Source organism: Dioscorea cayenensis, chromosome 17 (genome assembly GCF_009730915.1).
Source record: "Dioscorea cayenensis subsp. rotundata cultivar TDr96_F1 chromosome 17, TDr96_F1_v2_PseudoChromosome.rev07_lg8_w22 25.fasta, whole genome shotgun sequence".
NCBI lineage: Eukaryota > Viridiplantae > Streptophyta > Magnoliopsida > Dioscoreales > Dioscoreaceae > Dioscorea > Dioscorea cayenensis.
The window spans coordinates 6,055,856-6,062,914 of record NC_052487.1 but is presented as its reverse complement, the minus strand read 5'-3'; the positions used below and the strand labels follow the sequence as shown (position 1 = coordinate 6,062,914).

Sequence of the window (7,059 nt, the reverse complement as noted above, 5' to 3'; positions counted from 1 at the left end):
TACCTATAAAATTACTTAAATTATTGTTATTTACAGCTTCTTATATGTAGCCAAACAGCCCCTAAGTAAAAATACACAACTTTCCTTGTGCCTTATGTTACAAGTGTTAAAACTTGTGAAATTGATCCATGTTTCTCTCATGTATTAATAACCAAATGGATGGCATAAACCATAATTATGATTTCTTTTTTATAAAAAAGTATCGAAAGTAATTTCAAAAATTAAGTAGACATAATTATCGTTAATTCAAATAGCATGAAAAGATGGTTGAGAAGTTCCTTGGGAGGTATTTTCCGCCAAGCAAAGCGGCCAAATTAAGACAAGAAATTTCAGCCTTTAAACTAGGGGAATCTGAAACATTGTTTGAAGCCTATGAGAGATTCAAGGATCTCCTTAGAAGGTGCCCCCATCATGGTTTTGCTTCATGGATGCGCGTACAAATCATCTACAACGTGCTGAATTATGCCACTCATCAACTCATTGATGCCGCGGCGGGAAGATCCCTTAGCAACAAGTACCCCGATGAGGCTGAGCAATTACTTGAGTCTATGGCAAAAAATGAATCACATTGGGCCTCAAGGGGATCTTCACAAAAGACTACTGGAATTTATGAAGTAAGTAGCAATGATGCCTTGGCCGCAAAGGTTGATGTGTTAACTCGAAAGCTTGATCTTCTTATGGGCAATAGTTCGAGGTCAGAATCAGTGATGAGTTGTAGTACTTACGGTGGTGGGCATGGTGCAGCCCAATGTCCTATTGCTAGCTCCTCCGTTGCTTCCATTGAGAATGTCGACTATATTGGGGGCAACGAAATCAAGGGAATCCGTATAGCTCAACTTACAATCCAGGGTGGAAGAACCACCCAAATTTTGCATGGAACCAAGGCCAACAACAAAGAGGTACACCACCCCAAGGATCTCAATTTCAACAACTGGCTTTTGAGAAGAAATTTACTACTGAAGGGGTTCTTACCAAGTTCATGCTCAGTACTGATGCCAGGTTCAATAACCTAACTAGTAGCTTGGATGCACAATTTGGCAAGTGAATGCTCAGCTCACTCAGCACGCCGAACAGTTCAGTGAGATAGGTTCTGCTTTGAGAAACCTCCAAGCTTCTGTAAAATCACTTGAGCATCGAGTAGGGGAACTCGCCAAGGAAAATTCTGAACGTCCTTTAGGTTGTTTTCCTAGTAACATGGAAGACAATCCAAGGGAGCACTTGAAGGCCATTGCCCTTAGAAGTAGGAGGCAAGTGGAGACAAGGGTTGAAGTTGACCCAAGTGTCAAGGAGAGTGGGGTAGTCTTCAGGGAAGACCCCAAGCTAGTTGAAGAAAACAGTGAAGACAAAAATCAGGGAAGAAATGACAAGCCCCAACAACAAGGCCCGTCAAAATCATCCGAGTACAAGCCTCCAATCCCTTATCCAACCAGATTGAAGCACGATAAGAAGGAATTTCACTTCAGGAAATTCATCAACATCTTCAAACAACTCCACTTGAACATCCCTATAGTTGAAGCATTGACTCAAATGCTGAAGTATGCCAAGTTTTTGAAATAGCTCCTTACGAACAAGAGAAAGTTGGAGGAAAAGGGCACGGTTGCACTTATAGGGAATTGCTCGGCCATTTTAGAAAAGAAGCTCCCACAAAAGTTGAAAGATCCGAGAAGCTTCATTATCCCGTGCATGCTTAAAGGAGAAGTCCAAGAAAATGCTCTAGCGGATTCAGGGGATAGCATAAATGTCATGCCCTACACCATATATTTGAAACTTGGCTTGGATGAGTTAAGGCCTACGAGGATGACTTTACAATTAGAGGATCGATCAACACGGAAACCTCGTGGGATTGTTGAAGATGTGATTGTCTGAGTGGACAAATTTGTCTTTCCTGTGGATTTTGTCATCATGGACATCGATGAGGATGTGGAGACACCATTGATTCTTGGCCGACCATTCCTTAGCACCTCGGGTGCCCTAATTGATTTGAAAGGAGGAAAATTAAAGCTAAGAGTCGGAGAAGAAGAAGTGGTGTACACTTTGTCGGCTGCTATGAAACACTCTTTAGATCATGATGACACTTTTTACTTCATTGATGAAACTGATAGGTTAATTTCTAATTGTGTGCAAGAGGTGCTCTCGATAAACCCTTTGGATGAGTATTTGGGAGAGTTGGAGAATGAACAACAAGAAGAACCTCACTACCATCCTCAAATTCACAACTTGAAGCGACCAAAAGAGAAGGCAACCTATACCATTGCTAAGGAAAAAGAGAAAAGAGAATCATTTGTGAAGAAAATGTGGAGGGAGATCCATGGGAGAAAAAAGAAAGGTACCAAGCTTCATCACCCCACATCTCAAGGAGGGAAGGTAAATTTTTCACCCCTCTCCACTCATGAACAATTCGAGGTCTTTTCAATGTTGTCACTAAATTTTCCAGGAAGAAACAACACTACAAGGGAAATTGGGGATGGCTTCAAACTCTTTGAACCCCATGAGGTAAGGAATGAGGTACATCAGGCTCGTGACGTTAAACAAGCGCTTCTTGGGAGGTAACCCAAGCATTCGGGGTGTTTTCTTGCATTTTTCGTATTTTGGGTCTTAGTTCATTTCACTTTTCATATTTTTTAGACTTGTTTGTTTTGAATAAGTTCATGCTCACACACTTGGCACATTATTCTCATCAATTTAACTGTGGTTTATTTGTGCAACTTCTTGAGAAACTCATATTTTGGTGTCATTTCATGTGCTAGATCGTCGTTCAAATACATCCTAGGGTTCACAAATCCAAGTACCAACTAGGGGGTTTAGTTCTCCATGGAGCAAGATATAATCAATCGTAAAATCAAAATTAAAAACAAGTAATCCATAGGAAAACCCCCTCGGTAGTCGTATCGATGGTCTTGTGGAGTAGCCTCATCCTCTTCAAAGGTCCCCTCGTCAGGCCTACGGCACACCTCACCGGATCGGTGCCGACGAAAGCTCCCCGAATAACTATCTTCCAAGAGAATCGCGGTGTCAAGGCCATAGAACCACTCCAAAAGCCTTGCCAATACCTCTCTAAACCCTAACCGAAAGCCTCTCAAGAGTTGGAGAAAAGATGGAAAGAAGGATACTGAAATCGTGCTTAAAAACAGCTTTAAATAGGCTGGAATTGGGCATCCACACTGCCCTATGGATTTTCCACACGGCCCTATGGAAATTCCACACGAGCCTGTGGAAATTCCACACACCCGTGTGGATTCTCTGGAATCCTGATTTCCTATGGGCTATGAATAGTAACTTCTATAGTGATTTACTGCAGTGACTTGCTACAGTAACCAGCCAAAAACACTCCCGAATCCACTTTTCATCGAGGCAACATAAATTGGCACTACACATTTATGCCATAGATCGCGTCGCTTCTTCAATAAACAGGTTCATTGGTGAAGATCTTGCTATCATTACACTGGTTGGGATAAGCAAATGTAACTGCCTTTATGCCCTCTAAATCATTGTAAATTGCTTGAATGCATTAGAGATTGGCACACATCCACGTATCTTCGATCACAACTTGTGTTTTCGTGTTTGTTCCTTCCAAGATTTCATCAAACGGTGCATTCACGATCTACTTTGGCTTCTTTCTTCATACTCGGTTTCACAACCCTACATGCGCGAAAGTAACACAAATACACATATATTAGCGCTAAAACCTGATAAAAGTAATGCTCATCGTAAGAAAAGAATACTTCGTATTACTAATACACAAGCACTTATCAAAAACTTAATGTGTTTGATGTACGTAGTTGCTTAGGTAAAACTTGATGGTGGAATGCCACAGTTGTTGTTGCCCTACGCAATGGCAAACTTGGTGAGCATAAACCCAAGTTATCTTTGCAAAACTTGACGTAGTTGAGAGCCATAGTTGCAACATTGCTCTTGATAACACACTAGAACTATAGAATGTACAAGGTAAATCATGAGAGCGAGTGAGCATCACTAAGTGCATAAGAAACATCCCGGGGTATTGTTTTCTTGTTGTTGACACTCGATCCAATCTGCCTATTATCTTCACCTATTCTTTTTCTTTTCCTCTTTTTATAATTTTATTTATCTTTTTTATCTAATCCTCATTTCGATTTTAATTAGAGATCAGTGATAAGTAGGTACTTTAAGTCCAGTCCCTGTGATTCGATAACTCTATGCCTTACGGGGTACCATTATATTACTTGTGTGCGACCCGTGCACTACAGTCAACACATCAGTCCCCTTTTCCTTCTGAAAAGTACGTTCTATCTTCGTATTCCCAAGGCTTTATGCGACTATATTTGGTGTGAGGTGTGAAATTGAGAGATTTCTCTACCTAGACCTTGTAGGGGGTTAGGGATCTTTCACTTAGAAATAGGGTTAGGACTATCCTTAGGAATCAGGTGTACTCTTAGGAATCACTAGAGTCTATTGCGGTCATATATGGTGTGAGGTGTTGAGATTGAGCGATTTCACCATCGGAACCTCGTAGGAAACTAGTATCGGTGGTCTGGAGGCTTATCAAACTTTACTCTCGTTACCCTTGGGCAAAAGTTCTGGTCCTGATGAGCTAAATGCAAAGTTTTATCGGTTTTTTTTGGAATGAAGTTGGTGATCCTCTGTTTGTGCCTATGAGTTATGTTTTTTTTAACAATGATGTTATGCCTAAGTCTTAGGATAAGACATTTATTATTTTTATTCCTAAAAAATCTAATCCCAAGTTGGTTTTTGATTTTCGGCATATCTCCCTTTGTGATGTTTGCTATAAGATCATTTCAAAGCTTCTTTCTAATTGGATTAACAAAAGGATTTCTAGCAAAATTTGTTCCATTCTTTCTTTAAAGCCCGGATCTTTTCCTTTCACCTACTTGCGTATTCTAATTTCTACTAAAAAGCTTGTTGTGTCTCACTTTAATTTGATGGTTGGAAAAATTGATAGGATCATTGCCAATTGGAATAAACCTCAGATTTCTCCTTTTGGCAAAATGACTTAATAACTCCTCTTTGTTGTCTAAGTTTTCTTTGAAACCTCAAACACTTTACTACATGGTAGAACAAGAAAAGAAAATCAAAACTTTAGAAGCTAAAATATCCACCAAAAATGAAGAAATTATTCTGGTCAAAGCTCAACTCCAACAAATTACAAAAGAAGCCGAAGAAATGAAGACAGTTCTTATTGAAGACAGAAAACAAAGAACAGAAAAATTTGAACTATTCCCAGAGCCAATAGTAGAAGTCAAACAACTTATTTTCAAGAAAGTGATGGCAGCCCAATATGATGAGTTCATCTCTGAACAAGAAGTATTAAGACAGCTAGCAAAAGAAGAAATTCTCCCAGCTGGATTTGCAATAGCCGGAAATGTACTCGGAGAACTAGCCCATAAAGATTCTGGATGCCAGTGTGAAGAAGGATTTACTGTAGTTAAATGCTCCTTAGATATGTCCCAATGGCAAGATCAAGAAATTAATGGTGTTCAGATAAGAGCCATCAACCTCTTCAAACATGGATACCTGTGCAGAATAATGCTGACAAGACTTGAGCAAGCAAATTTTCTAAATGATTACTGGCAACTGATACATCTTCTACACAAATTCTTTAAAGCTCTTGGATCACATATTGACGGGTACGTAAACTTAGAACTAAATCCTATTCCTCCCTGCTATGAAGAAGAATATCCTGATGAAGCAAGGCATCATATCAAGATCACTCTTCTTCGCCATCATCAGCCTGAGTAAGAAAGGATAACTCCTATTCGACTAGAGGACATGATTATTCCCGGAGACATCAAAAAGCAAATGAAGTTATGGCGAGCATGTACAATCTCCACAAATTGGAAAAGAACTTGCCCAACCATTGCTGACAATCAACGGTGTCACATGGTGCTAGAAACAAAAATCATGAAGGTATATGTTGATCAGTACATGTTCCCCATGTATTGTCCCTTTCCAAATCTTATATCACAGATGCCAGCTACAGAGTTACATATGAAACAAGTTTGCTCTTGGGCAAGAGAATATCGATTTGGAGATTATTCAAGACTAAGCATACCAACAGATATACTGATGCTACCAAGTCTAGACGGATCTCCAGAAGGCCTGGATGACATTGCTGAACAAAATCTAGCCAACATGATGGAAGGCTAGGAAATCTCTCTTGTGTCAGACCTTTTCAAGGCTCCAATATCTTCCAGTGGACTGAAGCGGTCTAGTTTGTTTTTATTATGTAAAGGAGTCGGTGTTTGTTTTTTCTAGTATGTAAAATAGGTTATAGGTTTGCAATGTAGCCACATGACAAGTGGGTTTGGTAAATGTCATGTTTACTACATGAACATTAGGTATATGTCATATTAGCTATAGTTAAGTTTGGTATGTGTCTTGTCATAAATAGTTAAGGCTTGGAGCCTATATAAGGCCCCTTGGTTTGTAAGGTTTGGGTATCCAAAAAATATCCATAACCATATCATCCCTTGTATCCTTAAGCCAAGTTATGCAATAAAGAAGTTCTATCATTCTGAATACATCTTCATCTCTCTTATCTCTCTTCCATGTTCTAAATATCCCTAAGTCTCTAAGCATCTCATGCATCTCTCTCTCACTCTCTAACTCTCTCTTACTAAGTAGTGCTTCCGCCCTAACCGTTACTTCACCCGGGTGACCCCCGAGTAAGTTGAACGGCATCCCCAACAACGCGATGAGGATGTTGGCGATGCCATTCAACTTACTCGGGGGTCATCCGGGTGAAGTAACGGTTAGGGCGGAAGCACTACTTAGTAAGAGAAAGTTAGAGAGTGAGAGAGAGATGCATGAGATGCTTAGAGACTTAGGATATTTAGAACATGGAAGAGACATAAGAGAGATGAAGATGTATTCACAAAGATAGAACTTCTTTATTGCATAACTTGGCTTAAGGATACAAGGGATGAGATGGTTATGGATATTTTTTGGATACCCAAACCTTACAAACCAAGGGGCCTTATATAGGCTCCAAGTCTTAACTATTTATGACAAGACACATACCAAACTTAACTATAGCTAATATGACACATACCTAATGTTCAT

At 39.8% G+C, this 7,059-nt stretch overlaps 1 non-coding gene across 1 annotated transcript; it reads right to left on the bottom strand.

Annotated features, from left to right (window-relative positions):
• Positions 1-311: 311 nt before the first annotated feature.
• Positions 312-418, bottom strand: LOC120281583. The gene has a single exon (XR_005542720.1). It is a non-coding gene; the product is annotated as a small nucleolar RNA R71 (small nucleolar RNA).
• Between the last annotated feature and the right edge of the window lie 6,641 nt (positions 419-7,059).